Here is a 21,797-nt window from a genome sequence, read left to right as displayed (position 1 = left end):
TTCTCCCACAGCTCAGGGAGATGAGTCCTTCCTCTGCTCCAGTGTGGGGTCCCTCCCATGGGAGACAGTTCTCCATGAACTTCTCCAGTGTGAGTCCATCCCATGGGCAACAGTCCTCCCCAAGCTGCTGCAATGTGGGTCACTCTTCTATGTGGTGCAGTCCTTCAGGCACAGCCTGCTCCAGTCTAGGCTCTCCACTGCATTGCAATTCCTACCAGGAATCCTGCTTCAGTGTGGACTCCTCTCTCCAAGAGTCTTTAGGTCTTGTTTTCCCTGTTCAGGTCTTGAAGAAGGGGGGCAAAATATACGTGGAAGGTTGGAGCTGCTTCTGCAACAAAAATGAGGCAGGAGGAAGCTGGAGTGAACAGCCAGGCAACTGGAGGGTTTGGTCAATCCTCATTCACCCTGGCTATTCCCTCAGCTACGGAGGAAATCCTCGCTCTGTTGGGGAATCTGACCAGGTAAGCTGACTTGTTTCTCTTTCTCTGATGTGCTTCTCTGTGGTGGAGGAAAATTCAAGGTGAGGTACATCAAAAGGAAATGCCTTTTGGAATCAGCTGAGCATATAAAACTAACAAAAATGAGTTAAGTTTATATGTGGAAGGAGTGAATAGATTTGCATGTGAAAAAAGGGAGCAAGTTTGCATATGAAACTCTAATGCATTTAAAATGGGACAGTTATTCATGCTGTAAATCCAGATAGAGGTGAAGGAGGAAAGTAGAATAATGGAGGCATCTACAAAAGCAGCTTTTACATTGTAACACAAGACACTTCAGTACCTATTCTAGGTTCTGTAAGGTAGTGTTCTGCAAGGTGAATTCTGTGTACCTTTTTTTTTTCTTTTTTACTACCTATAAAGAATTTTTTTTTTTTAATTTAGGATATTTTCATAATTTTCTGCTTCCATTTATTTCCAGAAGGACTGAAAAACTGGAGTGAAATATAGTTTTAGACTTCTTGATTCTAGAGCATATGTAGTTGAATTGAGCTTGTTGAACTCAAAGGTATTAAGTTTTATAACAGTCAGGCTTGTGTGGATTTAATCACATGCCAACACTAAACACTTTTTTGCTTACCTTCTAATGATTACACCTGAAAGATGCAAGCACTTTTTTATTGTTGCTTGTTTAGAAATATGTAACCGAGTTTGTTATTCCATAGTTATCTGAATTTAGTAGATCTGCATCTTAAATGAAACTGTCTTTAGGATGGGATTAGTTATGAAGAGCTGGATCCCAAATGATACTTAAAAATAACCCTTGCAAACCGAAAAACCAAACCCCAAAACAACAAACAAAAAAGCTTCAATTTAAACTAATGGATTCAAGAGTATCTTAATAATAATGGTTACAATTTGATTTTTCGGGTGCACTTTCCCTTTCCATTAATTCTATGAAAAACTTCTGGGAAGTGTTTGTATTATTAAATAACCAACCACCTGTGGCTTTCCATTTAATGAGTGTATAGAGAACTATTGGCTTACCAGTTCTGGGAAAACAGTGCCCACGGAAATCGCAGTTCTGTTCTTCGCAGTGCTAATGTTGCTTGGATTTAGAAGGCAACCTAGTCATGTGCCTTGTTTTCTGTCCCAACATACCCAAGTTGTAAAAGTGAGCATGAACAGAATGAGCTTGTGAAAGGTGAAGAAGTCATGAAAACGGAAATGAAATAGGAAGAAAGTGTCCACAACAAAACACATTTAAGGTAAGAGAGTATGAATATTTTACCTGACAAGAAAAATATCTAAGATGGGCTATTGGGCAGAACAAGGAAGGTGAGTTGAAGATTTTCCTCAAGGTTTTTGAAATTAGAAACAAAAAGGCATTCAAAAAAATTTGCATAGTTGCTTATAGATGAATGGGATTTATCGTCTGCCTTCAGGAAGGGTCATTACTAGTTTTTTTAATGGTGTCTGCCTTTAAAAAGAAAGGAGATATTACAAGTAAGTCTTTCTGAAAAAGAGGCCAGCCTCTCGTTCCTTAGAGGGTTGTGAATATGGGATTAATGGATTACAGAAATGGACAGATATTAAAGCAGCTTCTTTCTCTCACATCTGGGTAAAACGGACAAGCATAGGCCTGGTTATGATGGGAAAAGAGCTGAGTTCCTTCTGAAAGAACATGTCTATTTGCCTTTGACCTTGAATGTAAAATATTCCAATAACAAAAATTAATTTACAAACTTTTCTGTGCAGTTACTTGACTGATCTTGATTATCCAGTCAAGCCAGCTAAGTAACTAAGCTTTTTTTTAGGCTGGTAATACCAAGAACTGAGCAGAACCAAAGCATTCAAACAAACAAACAAAAAACCAAATGAAACAGAAAAAAGTGGGGTTTTTAGGCTTTGTAATAAAATTAACAATAGTGCAGGAGATGATGATTTTGATAACATAATTTTAGGTTAATGTGTCTATTAATTTGTATTGCTGAAGTTGCATTAAACGTTGCAGTTGGATTATTAAATTATTTATACTGTTAGCACTGTAATCTAATGAACTGGTACTTTAGGTCAGACTTCCACTGGAGGAGGAAGGGATGAGTGGGCTAATGAAAGAAAAGGTTGTCTATTTCCTTTGGGTTTTATATGTTTTGTATATAACTTCAAGAAATATTGTGAAGCGTGAATTAAGTATGCTTTAAAGTGCTTCATTATCCTAGAGAAGTACCTTTAGTCCTCCAGAGGTTCAAAAAAGTACAAAGTAGTTTCACAAACCTGATGCAATGCAGTAGTGGTATTTTCCCAAGTGTGATAGCCCATTGCTTTTATAGAGCAAGGGTGTCCCATAGGCAAGTTACAAGACCATACTCTATTGCTATACATAAATGAGATTAAATACTACTCTACTATTTATAAATAAATAAGTAGAGATTTTAGCTTCTATTTTCACTATGGGAGATGAGGCTTTGTCTTATTTGTAAGGATGCTCCTGGGTTCCACTCACTCAGACTATGGACTTCATCTGAGATTGCTGTTGCTTCCCTTCTGCACGCGGAGGGATGCTGTAGTCCACCCCCAGCATGGAAAAATATCTTGTTGACTCACACATGCAGATGAAAAAGATGGGGAATTGTTCCTCTGTTGCAAGGTTTAAACAACTGAAGTATCTGGTTCTAGTTCCTGGGACTCTTGTGTATCTGTGTAAATTAATTTTTGGAAAACAAATGTGTTATGTTGATAGAGAGAGATGGAACGAACATCTTCCCATTTATTTTCCCTCGCTCCTCAACACACAACAGGGTGCAGAATGGATGGGATTCCTGCAAGGTATCGGTCAGTCATGGTCATAGTGTGTAAAGGCTGGTGAAAAACTACCAAACATAGATTTCTCTTGTCATTATGAACCAGCCACAACTTCTAGTGCAGCTCAGAAGGGGCAGCACTGTTGCACATTAGTTCATGTGCCTGGGGTGAAGAGGGAAGGATTACTAAGGCAATTAAAGCTGCAGTGGTGTTTTTCAAACCTCTCTCTAATGTATTTTTTCTTTACTACCTAAATTTAATTATTCTGATGGCCAGTAAACTAGGAATTGAGCTAAGACACAGATAGGTGAAGTCAGACACAAGAACTGAATGAGCTTTTAACTGTTCTAGCTCATCAAAATTTTCTGCTGAAAGATATGAAATACAAGCCCATCAGTGGTGGTGATGGTTGTCTTGTGAAGATATCCAATGGGCAGTTCAGGAAAGAACCTGGTCTTCACAGCTCACCAGTTGGTAACAACTCTGTAATGCACCCAGAAATGGAGCCTGACAGCTTTTTATTGCACTTTAGCTATAGGATCTGTTAAGAGGTGTCCCAGGGTTTAGCTGTGTAGTGTAACTGAAAATCTTCAATAAAAAGCAACTATTTTTCTAAATGAGAATTTTATTAACAGACAAAATGTATACCCAACTCTAACACATTATTTCAGGCTTCAGGCTTCCAGATTTTTGCACACATAGCTGGTCCTCTGCCACAAAGTTTGGCCCCTTCTTGCTATACATTGTAAGATAAAATCCTTATGGAGCTTTGGGCAATGGTGTGAAAAATATTTACCTTTTTAGTTTCTGAAATGGTCTGTGAGTTTTGATTACTAAAGCCAGCAGGGGATAGGGCCTTTTCACTTCTTACTCCCCGTGTACTATTCCTTGGATGGCTTTTCTAAAGCTGATAATTGCAGTTTGCTCGAGGTTTCCTTAAACTACTGGGTGCTTCATACCTTTTATGTTCAGGCATTTTGTTGCTCCTTTCTGAAGCAAGTGAATGTGCATTGAATGTGATACCAGAATACAGGATCAGTTTGCTTTTACTGAGGCCAGGTCTTGTAGCGTCGGTATCTCTGGATTGTATCCTGAATTTCCCAGTCGGAAGGATAAAGGCATTCTCTCCCACAGGACACCCCCTTGACCCGTTACTGTAAGCATTATTTTTTGGGTGCAAAGGTTACGCTTAGCATGGAACACTGGTCAGCACAGTGAATTTTCGTTCGCTGTGGCGTTTGGTGCAAGTCAAAAATTCACCATTTACAAGAATACAGCGCTTGTGATTCTTGCAAGGAGGAGTGTGAAGTACACGATGGGGCTCGACGCCCCAGACATTGGTACCAACTTACTTCTTTCTCAGCCCTGAAGGCAGGAGGGGTAAGCCTGCTCTCAGAGCTTTGCTGGCACTGTGTCACGCCCGCTATTGTGATTTCTGCTCCAGCGGGCCGGCAGGGCGGTGAGGGGCTGGGGGGGCGCCGGGCCGTGCTGGCGGCTGTATCCCCCGTCACACGAGCTGTTCCCGCGCCGCGCTGCGGTGTGCCCCGGCCGAGGCCGTGTCCGTGTCCGGTCCCGCGGGCCGGGTTTGTGGGCCAGCCCTGCTCCCCGGCGGGGCCCATCCCGGCGCGGCCGGGCGGGCGGCGGGGGCGGAGCCGGGCCGGGGCAGGGCGGCGGTCACGTGGCGGGGTCACGTGGCGGGGGACCCGGCCCCACCCCCCCCCGCCGCCGCTCCGGGAGCGGTGAGAGACGGAGCCGGGAGGGCGGGCAGGGAAGGAAGGAGGGAGGGGAACAGGGAGCGGGAGGGAGGGAGCCCGCGGGCGCGAGTGGACGCCGCCCGCTCCGCCGCCGCTGCCGCGCCGAGGTGAGTGCGGGACGTGCGGCGGGATGGGCCGGGCACTGTGTGGGGCCGCGGGCGGCTCCGGGGCTGGTCTCCCTTTGTTCCGGGGGGCGCCGGCCTCCGGCAGGGCGGTCCCGCTCCCTGGGGGCGGGGGGGTCCCGGTGCGCCGCCGGGACGTGCACGCCTGCCCTGTCCTTCCCGCGGCGGTTCCCCCGCGCCCGCCGGGCACCGGCCGGGATGAGCCTCGGGAACGCGGGCGGGAGGCTGCCCGGAGCCCCCGTCCTTCCCTTACACCTGCGGCTCCGGGCCGCGGGGCGGGAGTGGTGCCTGCCGCCCCCCCGGAGGTCTGGGAGCGGCCGGGGGGTCCGGGAGCCCCGGGTGGCGGCGGGGAGGGAAGCGCTGGCTCCAGCATCACCTGTGACTCTCTGTGCATCGCTAGTAGCGCTACCATTTGTAAATATTTCTGTCTTTTTCTTCTATGTTTTTCCCCTCCCGCGGCGTTCCCCCTGTGCCCCCGCCTTAGCGGGGTGGGGGTGGCCGGGGGCCGCACGGTTCGGAGTCGCGCCCCGCGATGTGCAGAGATCCGCGTCAGGAGCGCAACTCCTTCGCATTCTTTGTGTTGTGTCTCCTCATCGTGCCTTTCAGTAAGCGTCTGTGCGAACGTGTTCCAGCACCTTGGCTTCCTAAAACTGCAGGAATTGTTTACCAGTTCAGTGCTTAAATTTGACTGAGACAGTAGAACAGACAATTAAAACCAGCTGTATGGGGTGAGATCAAAGGTCTGTCTTGTTTGGATTGCTGTTTCTGCAAGTGGTACATAGCAGATGCTTAGGAAACACCGTAACAACAGGGTGAGCGTGCTGTGATTCTTTGGGAAACCAGCCAGGCCTCCAGCAATCTGAGGTTAAGGGATTGCCTGAGTCAAATGTGATGTTCTTGTATTTAAGAGTAATTTTTCACCCGTGACTTAGATATACGTGTTTTTCAAACAAGAACAAAATGAGGGCCTCTTAATAGAAAATGTTTATCTTTTAAAAAATATAATTGCGCTCATATTATTGTCATAGGTACTTTCATTTTGTCGGGATTAAATTTGCCTGTCCAAGGATTACTGATTCATGAGTAACATCCTGTGTTTTGAATAGGTAAGGGGCATTTGCAGTGGAAATTTTCTGTACCTATGAAAACTGTAAATAAAAAAAAAAAAAGTTTTTTAATGTTTGTTTTTACAAATAATTTGCAAAATTTAAGTCTTTAAGTAAGCATTTAATAAAATGAAGTATAGTTAGAGCTGTGTTAAATAGCAAGTGTTATACCATAATACAATATTGACAGCTTTGGAGATGAGCATATGAGCCACTAACATTTAACTGTTTATACTTAAGCTTAAAGACTTAAACTGTCATCTCATTGTATCAAGATTTCTGGTAAAATTATTTTGAGGATACCATCACGGATTTTTCCACAATAGCAAAATCATGGTGACCCTGGGGATGCTAGCTATCAATTTGATCCTGTAATCCTAATTCAAGAAATAGCTTCATGCCAGTAGTTCCTAACCTGATTGCTCTTACAAGGATCATTTGCACAAGTGGGCCTCATTTTTCACAGGCAGTGTGAATGTCAGGCAAAGTAGAGCTATTTCAAAAAACTGCATATTCCCCCACGCCCCCAATGGAATTTTGTAAGAAGGTCATTAGCAGTTTCTTGGGGGTTGAAAGGAGGTAGTGGGTTGATAGTGTATATATAGATAGCTATTTATAAGATTAAAAATAGCTTAGAAAACTGACAACTATAACTGTTATGAATGATTTTCATAGAAAGAAATTCTTTTTTGTACATTGCATCACTGTTTTTGACAACAGACTGGATTTCTTACCTAGTCAACAACTGTTTATTGTAAAACCCTTAACACATTTCATTTTTCTATGAAAACCCGACTCCTGTTGAGCTATACCGAGGTAGTGATGGACAGTTTAAAATATTCAGCGTATTTCCTTCTGTAAGGCAATGAATAGATATAAATGGTTCTATTGTGCACTTGCACCAAGAAAGCTGTTGTAGTGCAGCTGATTCATTTTTATCACAAAAAATTGATTGATTCATCTGAACTTTCAAATAAAATCAGTGTTTTTAGCTACCCTTAGTTGTACTTGTTTTATGTAATTATTAAGCATACTTATAATACACAGCTTTTAGCATTGCTTTTCATTAGTAGGTCTCAAAGCACCTTGCAAAAGAGTTCAGTGTAATTATTCTCTTATCTTAGGGTAATTCTTATCATGTTATCTAGTGCTCATAAAGAGATCATTGTCTGCCTGTGATCGCTATAAGAGTCTCTATAAGTAGGTCTAATAATAAAATCGGACTTTTTGATTTAATTATTTTTTTGCAATAAAGCCCCAACAAACTCACCTTTCTGTTTCTGTTGTAGCATTTTTATTTAATTTAATGATAACTGAGGTAATTTCATACTATACCTTCCATGCCAGTGTTGGAAGCTAAGCCTATGCCTTATGGAGAACAGACTTCTCCTCCTATTGCCAGAAGAAACCTTGCTGAAGGCTTAACTAAATTCATTGATGAGTTAGAAAATGCTTCAGGACAGTTCCTGTTAAGGTGATCCAGGTACTAATGGTGCACGTCTCTAGTTAAGTTACTAGGGAGCTTGACTGCTCAGGGAGTTTGTCCATATGTCTCTTGATATCGATCAGGATGAAAAAAAGTGTGTGTGAACGAGCAAGTTGCACGGCCAGCATCCTCATATCTTGTGTTTTGCTTCATCTTTGCTATAATAGAGCTGGTGGAAATCACATTTTTGTAATGCATCTGGTAGCAGAACAATTTCTGATGCTAGAGATTTGAAGTACACATCTTTGAGTTGTTTTCCAGCTGTGTCTGTCAGTTGGGATGTGCAGTTGATTATCACTAATAACATTATTAGTGCATTTTCATAGTTACTTAGGACTTGAGGTCTTATGCTGGGTTGCTAGTTTGCAAAATAGAACAAAAAGTTGAGGTTTTTTTAAAATTCAAGGTAATATATTAAGCCATTGTCATTTAGAGATAAAATACAAGTTAGGAAGTGTAATTTGATAATGGAAAGAGATTATAGTTTGAAAAGTATAGTGTACTATATGCTAAATAATATGGGAACTGTATTCCTAGAAAGTTCAATGCTATCAAGAAGTATAAGCTTTTATGACTTAGATCTAAGTTATAAACCTTTTATTAAAGAGAACGAAGGCTTAGCTACTGTAATGAAATGTTTGTCAGAAGTTGGGCAGGTGTAGTCAGTGATTTCAGTTGGCTCTCTGTAGTAACAATGCCTTCTTGTTGGCAGACTTGCGTCTAGATTTCCCTTGGATTTGTGTGGTTTTGGATTATTTGGAAAAAGGTCCAAGAGGAACTGTTTTGAGAAGTCCAGTTTCAAGAAACTGCCTGTTGCTGTGCTCATTGTTTTTTTGTGACTTGTTTTGATCCATGCTTTTATTATTTGATCCATTGTTTCTCTATTGCATAGTTTTTAACTAATGCCTTTGTTTACATCATTTTACACTATTTAAAACTTCAGTTAATCTTTCAAATGGTTCACAATAATGGTTTTCACTTTGTGCTCACACCTGTGAAAGGCCTAGTATTACTCTGCTGTGTGCTGTATCCTTGAGAGCTCTAAGATAATAAATCTGGTCTGGAAAACTTCCCACTGGAAAGCTGGGCTGTGTAGTGTGGAGGTCCTTTGTTGCCTTCTGCATAGTTTGAGAGCTAACAGACCCACATGGTAGTCATACGCCTTCCTGGTGCCCTAAGTTTGAATAGTCTCTAACATCCTTGTCCAGTGCAAAATACTATTTGCAAAACATTCACGTGTAGACTGACTCTCCCATCAGAACAGAAAGATCTAGCATTTCTCAATATTCACATCAATCCATCCTATCAGTTCCTCCTCCTCTTTGTACGTGCCATGGAATAGATTCCTCTCCTTTGAAGACACTCTTTTAATGAAATATTTGTTGAAGCAAATATCTAGCAGCTGAACTGTTTTCTAAATAAAATCCCTGTATATCTCTTGTTTCACTAGTTTGAACATTAAATTTCAAAGGCAGCTAAATCCATGCATACAGCTGTTTAAAGAGAATTGGTGCAAATATTTTGCCAGTGGTCTCTGGCACCACTTAAGCAGACAAAAGACATGAAAAGGAGCCGTGAATGTTAGACACAATATGCAAGAAAATAATCCCTCTGCACATATAGCAAGAATATGATAGAAGAACAGTGTTTTTGAAGGTAAGTAGCAAATAAAGTTATTGGGAAAGGCAAAGGTCGACTGCCTGTTGTGATTGTGATGGATCACAGTCCACAGGAGACTCTTTAGTTGGAGAAAGACCATAACTAACAAAATTCTTAAATGAGGGAGAAAGCACTCTCACTTTTATTCTCTTTTGGATGCAGTATCTAATACAATGGGAACCTTGGTCTTTTGAGCATCCAAGCATTAGTAGCAATGTTATTGCTGTCTCTGCTTTATAAAGAACAGATCTCTATTCTAATGGAATGGTGGGGTGACTTTTGTGAAATCCTTTCAGTTGTAAATAACTAAAACATGAAACACAACCCTAGAGACCTAAGGTAGATTGACTAACACAAATCCTGTCTTGCAGATCATAGAGGGTATGGGTAATAGTTACTGTTCTATAAAAATAGAAAAAACGTTACTCATAAAGCTATTTTAAGTGTTAAGCAAAACTTTTAAGGGGGAGTGAATTCAGCTAAGGGAGGAGGAAGAGTTATATACTTGTGGTGTCTTCCCCAGCTCTCACGAGTCATGTAAGTATATTAAGAACTGTTACTATATAAATATCTTGGCTGCCATACAAGTGCCCTACATAGTGTTTGGAAATGAGGGACTTGAACAGTGTAGGTGTTGAACCAGCTTTAGATATTGTACCTTCTTTTTTTCCCAGGCACAAAAATATGGACCTATGAATGGCATATCAGCTCACACCAGAGGTGTTTCTACATCAGTATCTTGTTTTTAACAGTGAATGATGGCAGATGCCCAGAGCAGAGGACGATAAGGTGTACAAACAGCTGAGTGTCTGAAGGGAAATGTTACTGGGTTCTAGCTGAGTGCAATTTAGAGGTCTGTGGGCAGATAGTATTTAATAATTTGGGTTTTAAGAGTTGTGGGCAATTTATGCCATCTTTTTTTTGAATCCTTGATAGCCTTAGCATCTTCAGCATCCTGTGACACAAGAATGCCAAAAGTTTAACATCTCCATTTTTAGTTTGTCTGTTGCTGGCTTAAGAGTTACAATTATCCACTCCTTTAATTTGCTTGATGTAAAACCCTGTTATTTTTAATTTGTAAAATTTGATAAGAAACTTCTGTGGATAAGGTTGAGTACTTGATATGGAACACATATGGAATGTTAGGCCTTGGATGCAAACTCCTGTTTACTGTGAAATATAAAGAAAGGACTCTTCATAGAAGTTATTTTTCACTTTGAGTAAAGTCTAATTTATTTATGCTTTGCATTCATATTAACATGGGACCTGAGAAATGCTTGTAGTGAGTTTTGCTCTTAGCAATGTATCCTTTTGTAAAGACAGTGGATTCATATCTACTGTGTATGAATTCTATCTGTAGAAACACTGTGAGCCCAAAAAGCTGGCCTGTGGAAAGTAAATGCCAAATTTATAAGATTGAATGAAGTTTTGATTGAGGTTTTAGTAGAACTTTATGTGGTTGCATAGTAGAAGACTGGCATTTGTCCCATTAGTCATTGACAAGAAAAAAGACATTCCTCAATAATTTGGGAACAGAGCAATATGTAAATGAAATGGCTCTTTCCTATGGTCAGTACAGGAGTTTTCACTTAATCTGTAAAGAAATAATGAAATAAATCAAATGGGTTTGATTTGCATTTCCAGACTTGGATTGGGCTGGAGTCTGTTGAGGATTTTCCTAGTCTGATGTGGACTTATCCTTGGTTTAGATTTCTGCTTCCTTCTCTTATCTGGTATGGTTTGTTAGAAGATCTTTAATGATGTTTGATGCTTAAGGTGAGGGATCATTTATGGCACATATATCTATGTATTTATGTTTTTAAATTTGCCATCAGAAAATGGGACTACAGCTTCCACTGTCCAGTAAGCGATTATGAATTCAGTTGGCTAAAGCAATTAAAGTGTTGGAATTCTAGGAGAGATTTAAATAAATGCATTTGTATTTTATATGGACATGGGAAGCTATGCAGTGAAAATCTGCTAACTTGCATGAATGATCAAGGGATAAAATTAAACCAGCTCATGTTACAGGTATGCAGTTTGGAACCATTTGCTGTTTTTCCAAAGTGGAGATGAAGATATAAAATAGATTAAAAAAAGATTAGAGCAGTGGGGGAAGGGACATAGTTCTTCTAAAGATACCTATATGAAGTGTTATTGTGAATTGTAACAGAGCACTATGAGCAAGAATTAATCTGTTTCTTTCAACAGCCAAAGCTTTGATGCAGCTGGACCTTTAATAGGGTTCCATTAGAAGAAAATACAAATCATAGGATTAAGTCCTCTTTCTCTGAGTTACAGACCTTTAGAGGTGGATTCCTTCCAGATTTTGCCAGCCCACTGAGGAGACATTCTGTTTTCCTTTATACCAGTAGAATAGTCCTTTGGAACATATATTAAATCCTATATAAGTTATTTCCCAGTGTTGCAAAGAGAATTTTTAAATTTGAAAGTCTCTTCTGTAATAAGATTGAGGAAAGTATACTATATAAAAAAAGTACTTGTGCTAGGGGTATGCCTGTACAGTATTAGTCCCTCCTCCCAGAGGCCTCAGGAGCTCATGCTGGGTAAATGCTGTGGCAGCATCTCCTGAAAAACACCTCAGCCTACATGCTGCAAGTATGATTAGAAACGTACTGGTACGTTCTTCTACAGAGGAGATGGACCTGGAGAGAAGACATAAGTAAAATAGAGCAAAGATGAGGTGCACAGTCATATTTCATCCACGTATTACCACAAGAACTGTGTATTATATACTTTGCAGTAGTAAATTACTGACTGTGTCTTTTAGGAAAACATATTCTATCAAAAAATACCCATATCCAATGGATAAATAACCAATACCTGGCTGACAGAGAGATGATGAAGGCATAGGAACAGGGGTGAAGCAGTATGAGAATTTAATAACCATATTGACTCTTATCGGTAGGATTCAAGATGACTTTTTAAAGAAAGGATATTAGAGTCTGGCTGCTGAAGCTTTTGCATGGTATCTTTTAAATCATGTTAAGGAGTTATAGAGGACTTGGTTTGTTTCCTTAGTAGTTATGAATTAGAAGTCAATAACAGAACACCCCCCCCCCCCAAACTAGTAGTTAATTTTATTTATGAAGGAATCGGAAACTGCTCTTTCTCCCAAGGTTTTAAATGAGAGACTATTGAAGGGAGAGTGATGTTGCATCTTGGGAGTTGAGGAAGAAGATGTATAGAAAATTCTTAAAATACAGTTTTGTTTTCAGTACTGTATTGATCAGTTTTGCAGTTACTAATGCAGAAAGCAGATGACCTGAATGGTGGTTGTTCTGGGCTAAAATTGACCATTAATGCTGCAAGATCTCATAAAAGATAGTCTCCTATTTCTGCAGCAGTCAAGTCCTTTGTCTCTATCATAGGAAGTTTATGTTCTAAAGGTTGAATAGTTGTCTTCCTCTTCTCCCTTTGGAGTTTGCTTTAAATATTTCTGGTGGCTTGGAGAGAAAATATTTGTGATTTGATTGTCTGATGCTGTGGTGCCAGAACAAGCTCTTGCAGTTTTAAAATAGTATTACTTGTTAAAGCTCCAGAAATACTAGGAAAACTTTGTTCCCTGCTTGGGATTTGAATTTGTGTCCATCCTTATCATCCAAGGATGCACAGGGAAAACAAGAAACAGACAGCATTTATTTAATGAAAATTCTCCTAAAAACAATGGGAAATGAAAATAAAAATTTTATAGTGCCTTCAGGAAGAGATTTGCTACTAGTTATCCATTTTTTGTTAAGAAAGATATAATGGGACAGATAAGTTGTGAGGATTTGGATCACGCTGATTTGCCTCCAGCAGTGTTGTCATGGCTTTGACAGGTATCATGCTTGATGGCTGAGCGTCCATAGTGATGTGCAACTGTCTGTTTTCACTTACACTTCTGCTGTGTTTTGTTGGTGTGGAGACTGAAGATCTCATGGATTTCTGAGCCTAACACTTGCTCAAGCTGTGGAATAACTTTTCTGCCTTGGAGTATCTTAAGAGGTTTGGGTTGTTGCCTTATTCACTGGCAGAACTAGCACAGAAAGACTGAATGGGAAATCCTTAAGTGCTGACATTGCTCAGTTTTGTTTCTGTTTTGATTGTCCCTAATGACATCTTTAAGTGCACCCATCCACGTGTGGAGTGATAACACTTGATAAGAATAGGCTTGGGGTAATGCAGGTTTAATGGAGAAAGCACTGGAGAACCTACTAAAGAGTATATGAATTATTTCAGTTTGTGCTCTTGATCAGGCTGTGAGCTTGGGGCATGTGTAGTGTATTGTTTGTGGCTATTTTCATTTGTTTGTTTGCTATGTTTTTGATTCCAGATAATTTTTCAATGTTTAGGACAGTTTCTTCCAGTCTTTCTGGTTAAGGGTTAAGACCGTATTTCCTGGAGCTTGGTGTTGTTACTGTCTTTTCCTTTGTTGAAATTTACAATTTTGTGATTTTGTGGAATGCAAGGCAAGAGATTGCATTTTGTTATTGCTTCCCGATTTCCTCTACATCTTTATAGCAAATGTGATCAGGAGAGAAATCTTGGGGGTTTCTTTTGTTTAGTTTTAAAGCACCTCATTCTGTTAGCTGATCTAAAAACTTACTGGAAAATTACTTCAATTTAAAAATAAATAACAATTGCATGCAGGCATACTTGGCTGCACAGCAGGATCTATTTTTAGAGAAGTTTTCTGCCCTGTTTTTACTTCATTTTAGATTTAGAGTTTTGCCTTCATTTGAGACATCCTAAGGAATTTTGGTTTCTTTTCCAGTCCTTCATAATAGATAAATGCTTTCATCCTCTGGTTCAGATTTCAGAATTGTTTTTGTAAGGGAAGCCATGCTTATCTTCATATAACCTCAGGTATTCCAGTAATTCCTAGTGTATTTGAGGTTCTGCCTCAGCTTGTTTGGTGTTTACTGGTGGGTCTCGTGGCTGGAAAGGTGAATTATGTTGTAGGAGGCTGTTGCCATGGGAGTGCAACTTAAGAAGCAATTGCAACCTCATGCAAATGGGTGTTCTGATGAAATGATGATTTAGGAAAAAACCAAAGCCAGCCTATGACAGTCTAAAGTAACACCTAAATTTTGATATTTTTTTGCACTAGTTGATGGTTACAGCAGCAGAGTGGGAGACAGAACTCCTGTACTTCTCTCTCAAGCCTACCATAAGCTTCTGTATTGCCTTGAGATGCTTAAATTCTTTTACTTAGCAGTATAATCAATATAATTCTATTTTACTACTTTTCTTAGAATCACTGACACTAGTAGAGCTCTCCTAGGACACTGGATAAAGGGTTAAAATATCAGGGTCATATTAAAAGAAATCATGATGTGGTTGGAATTGAGCCAGATATTCACTCAGCTGAAGATGACTGGTCTAGGTACGCCTTAAACTAAAAAGGTTGCAGAAGGAGAGGTGCCTGAAATGAGACAGGTGAAACTATAAATACTGTTATGCAACTCCTTATTTCGTGGTGTTCTTGTTGATTCTTGAGACTCTGAACTCTTGGCTTATCACTTAATGGCTATAAACCATCAGAACAAGACTGCTAGAGTTACAATACTTAAAAATATTACTAATAATGGCAAAAATGTGTGGCTGAATAAGGTACCCACATAGGGCATGTATTTGAACATATCCACTAAAGTGCACTTGTATTGAAAAATTCCCTCCACATGTTTGTAGCAGATAGTAAATCACAGAAAGGCTCCACAGCTTTGCTTAGTGTACTGTATGTTGGGAGTTTTGGGAGTTAGCAGTGACAAATCTTTATCACTCACTCATTGGTAAGGGTGTATTTGTGAAAAAAGGTTAGTGCATTTTATTCTACCCTGTGTAATAGAAAATATATCTGTAGAGTATTCAGTTATTCATAGAGATGCTTTTTGGCTGCAGATATTTATGTATGGTTGTGGGAGTTTTCATTTTCACAGTCCTTTAGCAATGTTTGTATTTACTCAAGCAGTACAAATAAAGCAGGGATGCTCTTTTGTTGGGAAGTCTTAGCCTACCTGTTTGGGACTGTTTCTGGAGAACAGACTGCTAATTTCTCTTAAAATTTTCCTTAATACTTAACTCAGCTATTATGCCCCAGAATTATTTTTGGACAGTGTAGTATACAATATGCAAAATATAATTTATCTATGTCAATGTTAAGATGAAAACAAAACATTATGGTTATGTAGTCTGAAGTTCCACACAGCACTGTCTTTGGATTATATGTGAAGATGAGTGCTTACATTAAACTAGTGTTCTTTCCAGAGGAAGTAAGATGTAAATTCTTGATACAGGTGTGATGCTTGCTCTCACACATAGTCCACTGTTATTTGGCCTGCTGTGTTCTTGTATCTGGATATAGGTAGAGACTTTGTGAAGAAGAGAATTGTACTCCGGGCAGAGAAGTAAATATAAAATTCCTCGGGTCACAGAGGGGGGTAAGAAAAGTCAAGAAGGTCCTTTTTGTGGCTTATGGGTGTTTTGGTGCAAATGTTTATTCAGAAGAAATGCTTAATCTGAACAAATGAAACATGCCATGAAAAGTGCAAGGAACAAAATCGCATTCTTTTGCAATAGTTTTCTTTGCTGTTTCTCAAGCTGTGGTGCGAAGGTTCCTGTGTGTCTCACCTTGAGCTACTTGTCACCTCTCTTTGTTCGCATGTCTTGTTCACTTATCCTTTTTTCTTTCTATTTTTTGAGGGACTGATTCTTTGTCTTTTCAGGTTTACTTGTCTTCTTTGAGTAGCTGAGTAAATTCAGGGTACTCTCAGGGATTTAAATTCACAAAAGATGATAGCACTGTCATTTTTCTTCCTTTTTTCCCCTCTGCATTTTTGAGTTTTTCTTTCAGGACAGGCTCCTGTGGCTATGTGGATGATATTGTGCACAGATCCTCAAAGTGAGACTGTTAAGGTTTGTGCTCTTTAGACTGTGATGTTTGTTAGGTGGCCTGTACCACAGTACTCAGGTCTTCTCTTTCAAGCTTTTCTTGCAGGATATTTCAAAGCTGTCTGTTTTAAAGTAGAATAAGTGACAACGTGGAGGGATAAGTTAGGGGAGATGCTGGATACCATACCAAATAAAACTCAAAGAATTGCACAGCTTGTTTGGCAGCATTAGGTTCTCTAGTGCACTTTGCAGCACGCTTGCTGTGAGCTGAGACAGAGACCTTTTGTTCGCTGTTTTAGAAAATTTCAGGCCCAGAACTCTGGCCAAAACAGTATTTAGACAAAAAATGGTGTATAGGCACTGCTCTGAAAGCTATCATCTCCCTTCTAATGTTGAGGATTTTGGACAGCGTAGAGATGTCCCTACTCTCTACTATTTGAAGAATCAAAGGCTTAATAAATGTGATACTTCAAATTGTGAATTATTTGCTCTATCACTCGTTCACATGAAGTATCTTCTGCAGATCTTTTCTGGTATTTAGTAACAAAGTGAACAGATTTTCATCAAGTAGGTTTGTTTAGTCTGTGTTTAATTTTTTTTTTTGTCCCCCTCTAGATTCAAAATCTTTACCGATTATAAACAAGACATTCTCTCATGCTGGTGATAAGTCTAAATCTGCCTTGGGACAATTGCCTCTTTCTTAGCATGATGTCAGTGAAAGCCTGAAAATACTGCCACATAGCAGTTTACTTTCTCAGCTAGAAAAGCACTGTTGATTGTCAGTGCTTGTTAGATCCTTTGTATCGTAGAAATTGATTGTGTATAGCATAGTCGTGACATCCTTCGGTCAAATGCCCTTACTCTTTGTGGTGATACCCACAATCAGCAGGATATCATAGTGTGTTCATAGCTTGAGAATATAAAGACATATTTTGCTGAACCTAGGCCTTGATCAGCTGGAAAGACTTCTTCCTGCTTTCTACTGCTGTTTTTTTTTTTTGTTTGTTTGTTTTTTTGTTGCGTGTTTGTGTCACACAGAAATGAAAATGAAGCAAAGGTACACAGATTTTGGGTTGAGACAGATGTATTGGTTGTCAGAGAGGTATTTTTTGCGTGTCCTATCCTGTTCCCTCAGCCATGTTTTGTGGTTACAGTAGTAGCCAAAAATATGTCTGGAAAGAATCCAGCATGAGGATAAACACTCTTCTCTCAGGAGTATGCAATCTGTATAATATTTTAAGGCAAACACCTCTTACGTATTTCTATCAGTTGAATCCTTAGGGGAATAATATGAAGGGAATCACTACCCTCCTAAATTTTTCTTCAGCATTTTCCTCTCTTTTGCTTAATTCCTGATTGTAAATTGTTTTTTAAATAAAACAGTCCTATCTCCCTATGTTGACTTAGTATCTGATTTATGGAGACAGGATTGTCTTGCATAGTGGATTTTATGAACATATATTTCTCATGTCAAACAATGTAGCGTTTCATTAGCATGCTGATAAAAAAAATGCGTCAGTAACCTTGGTTTTGTATAGTTTCAGTTTGGTTGTTTTTTATTTTTGTGTGGTTGTGGGGGTTGGGGTTTTTTTGTTTTTGTTTTTTGAGTGTAAAAGTGTCTTACAAACATTATTACTAGTCTGAAGCACACAGATTGTTCTACTTCCCTTCCCCCAAACCCTGTATCCCTACTTAGCTAATTAAACATCCCTTGTACTAGATGGTTGGTGATGCTCTAATAGGTGTTTACAGAGTCTTGGCCTGTTTACTCAGTCCAGGTAATTGATACCATGCCTGAAGTCTGATTTGAGCCTTTTGACCAAGAACTTTAGCATCATGGCTTCACAATAAAGCTGCATGACTTCCACATGTTAATCTAGTGCTCTTTTTACCCTACGAACCTCCCACCTCTTTTCAGCATGACCTTAATTCATCCCATTTTCCCAGAAGGAAACTTTTGTCCTTTTGTCTTTGCTTTCCTCTTAAGAGGGATTCCCTCCAGCTCTGCCATCAGCTGCATGACTGGGATAATGCTTGTCGTGACCTGATGTCACAGCTGGAAGGGAGCAGATCAGCCACTGGGCAGGTTGGAGCCAGCTTCTAAAGATTAACTCACTGCTGCCCTGTGACACTGCGTGGTTTGGCAAATAACCATTGCAATTTTTCTTGTTGTGTGCGTATGTAGATGGCCTTGAATGAGGGGAAGTAGAAATGCAGGTTTCTGCATAGCGCCTCTGTTATGGACTGGATGTATGCATTCTTCATGCCATATTAATCCATCTGAAATTTTATGGATGTTGAGATTGGAATTATGAAGACTATTTTTTCCTGAACTTTAAGTAAATAAGACTACTGCATCCAAAGGGATCTTGTTTTTGTCTGTAAACCAGACAAAATGTGTTGAGGTCTGGATTTGTCCTTTTAATGTCTTCTCCTGCTGTACTGGGTAGAGACTATCACAGATCTACTGCTGAATGGTTAGAAGAGGATTTGTGTCTACCTTAATCAATTCACTTTGGAATTTGGCTTTTTAGCTTGGTTTATCTTAATTATTAGCTTTTCATCTGAGATTTGGGAATGTGATGGAAGTGCAAACATGGGTCTGTAATGGAAGAGGATACAAGAACATAGCATTGCCAAGTCTTTTTTTACTATGCTGTGTTAGAAAACATTTACATGGGTAAATATTTTAGCCCACATGGGTGGCTAAAAAGGGATATAAAAAGATACTATTTTTAACTAGGACTTTTTGTCTTAGTCTATTGTAGAAAATTTAGCCTTTCATAAAAGTTGTCAAATTTAAATAAAATAGCTTTAATAATAAATAATGTATGTTTGCTTAAATGTTTTTGCTGAGATTTTAAAAGTGCCACAGATCACTAAAATGAGGGAAATTTTTGGGTAAATAACTGGTTTCAGTTTGCTGAAGGGGCAGATCAGCTTGCTACAGATTTTCTTCAGGCATAGAGGAAAAACTGAGTTTATTTCAGTGTAGTTTATGTCAGTTTTTTTTTTAAGGAGAAACTGAAAAGGATTGTTTTCTTAGAAAATGTAAAAAAAAAATTTGATGTTGAGATCAGCTGTTTCTACTGATGTAGTGATTCAGCATCTGGAACGTCACCTCAGGTCAGAAACTAAAGGTCATTCTTCCTTTTATTTAAAAACAAATTAATTTTCAATTAAAAACATGATTAATATGAATCTGAAACATCTAGTGTGTAGTTTTATTAGTAACATTCTCTAAATCTTCTAAATCTGTGATTTCTTTAAATGGAATTCTAGTTTCCTTTGAAAATATCTTGATACCATTGCGAGTTTCGAAGATAATCCTAAAATGCAGTCCTTTAAAATACTGCTTTTTGGGGGGGATTTTTTTTTGTTATCCCCAGCAGTATTAGAGATTAGACAGACTAGATTAGATTTTGGACTCTTGTCAGCCTTGTTCTAGGCTGGGTATTCCAACACGTCAGAGTACCTTGTGTACTTGTGGTTTCATGTACACATATATTGTGTGTCAGTGGGGCATAGATGGCAGTTTGGAGAACATAGTTCCAGAAGGAAGGACCATTTAGCCATTCTTATTTTGAATGCTGACTAGAAATGGACAGAAATGTTTTGAAGCAAGATAGAAATAGGCTGGAAAACATCAGATGAGCTATACTCAGGGGTGATGGGGTCATACCACAGACTGGAAGCCAGTAGTGTTAAATTCTGCCTTTGAATATTAAGAAGGTTGTTCCAGCTCTGTCCCACGGGGGAAGTTCCATGGTGCAGCTGGGCTAACTTCTTTCTGTTTCTGAAAGGTCTTCCTGTACCTCAGTCTTGTGCCTGCTCCTTGGCTGTGATTCCAACACTCACCTGATCCATCAGTGATTTAATCCAAATCCCCAAAGCCACAGAATATTTCGCAATTTTTTTAATATTTATTTTGTGGTGTATTAAGAAACTGAGTCTGTCCAGGGAGATGTTGGATGGGCACCTGCCAGTGAAAACAGGGATGAGGGTCAAGTGGATCTAGGAAGGGAAATTGGAGTGGGTCACTGAGGTGGCAGAGATTAAGAAGTCTTTCTATGGCATAGGCTTTGAACAGTTTGCCATCGTGGAGGCCTTTGGGAAGGAATTGTACTTACTTGACAGAGTTGCTAAAAAGACTCTGTAGTGTGTGCGTTCAAGATATCATAGGGTGTGAGAGATTTTATAGAAGCAATCCTGCCTTACTGTATACGGAATGTACTACTACCTTGGTCGTAAAACTTTATTTCTCAAGAGACAAGATATCATAAAGCTGTTGGATTGCCAGTGGTCGTGGTAACTCTGCCAGCCACGTAGCGGCTCTTCTGTTGAAGGTGGATGGAGCTCTCTTAGTAATTTTGTGGTAAGAGCAGGGGCTCTCTGACTCATTGAAGGTTGCCATGAGAAATCCAGTAGTGTTTCCATAGGGCATAGCAATGTAGTTATAGAAGCTTCATTTGGAGATTGGTGAGGTGTCTTGCTTCAGAGCAAGAGAAACAATGCATATTGAACAGAGCAGATGACCTGTGTGTATATCCCAGTTTTCTCTGCATCTGCATGTGGCCTTCCAGGAGATGGGCTGGGGTTTGCTTTTAGTCTGCTGGAGCTGTTGCTGATCTGGGTACTGTTCTGAGAAGCAGCAATAAAGAACATTCCCTATCAACACAGAGCAGTTGTTTTGTAGTTTGGTTTTTGGCTCTTGCAAGGAAAGCAACAGATCCAAGAATCACAGAACACATTGCATGAGGTCATGTTATTAAACAGTAAATGCTTCGCTATGCTCTGCTTAAAATTTTTGATAAAATGTTGAAGCATTGAGAGAGAATAATCCTGCAACATCTGTAAGGCTCTACATAAGAAACACTGTTTTATTGTAGAACATCCCAGCATATGTGCTCCCCATCCCAGTGGGAGACTGGCTGCCTGGCAGAAGATAGGCTGTAATCAGATCCCTGCAGCTCTGCATTGCTCTAGTGTGTCTGTTGAGAATCCAGCAGTGTCTTGCTTCATTTTATGGTTCATATTGCTTTCTGTGAGATGGATTTCTTAATCTGAAATGAAAATTGGTAAACATGCAAGTGCAAAATAAACTTGTGAGTTAGATTTATAAAAATCTATGTTACTGATTTCAGTCAACTGAAAAATCAATTTAACTGTTCTTTTGGATGTGAGCTCTATGTTCTGAAGCTTTAATCAACATAACTTTCCAGTCTTTTTTGCTGACATTGGTTACAAGACTTCAGAAAGTATTTAACTGTAATTAGCATCTGATTGTAGGGATTGGAAATGATATTTTATTGATATTTTGCTCTTAAAAGGGGGGGGAAACTTCCTTTTAAGGAGGCAGTATTAACAAACTTGTTAATACTGCCTCCTACCTACTTATCCAACAGAAATAAAAAATTATATGCAAGATAATGAAGCAGACCAGATAGGCTTTGCAGATAATTTATAGCTGTCTTAGAATACTGAGGGTAGAATATCTCAGTCTACATGGATGGGAACAAGAAAGAAGTGTTATA

The 21,797-nt window shown here is 39.5% G+C and overlaps 1 protein-coding gene across 5 annotated transcripts in view; it reads left to right on the top strand.

The window, feature by feature from the left end:
- Positions 1 to 362: 362 nt before the first annotated feature.
- The window catches only part of TULP4 (TUB like protein 4), a 149,073-nt gene continuing 127,638 nt past the window's right edge, over positions 363 to 21,797 (top strand). Inside the window, exon 1 of one of the 5 annotated variants that reach the window (XM_088052776.1) lies at positions 363 to 461. The gene's annotated coding sequence lies outside the window, so the exon portion shown is untranslated. The other 4 variants (XM_014263502.2, XM_005518430.3, XM_014263501.2 and 1 more) reach the window with 4 other exon arrangements.

The sequence above is a fragment of the Pseudopodoces humilis genome, chromosome 3 (genome assembly GCF_049639895.1).
Source record: "Pseudopodoces humilis isolate 2021_Gansu_Grassland_sample_001 chromosome 3, ASM4963989v1, whole genome shotgun sequence".
Lineage (NCBI taxonomy): Eukaryota > Metazoa > Chordata > Aves > Passeriformes > Paridae > Pseudopodoces > Pseudopodoces humilis.
The sequence above is the reverse complement of the archived record's forward strand: the minus strand, read 5'-3'. Positions and strand labels throughout refer to the sequence as shown.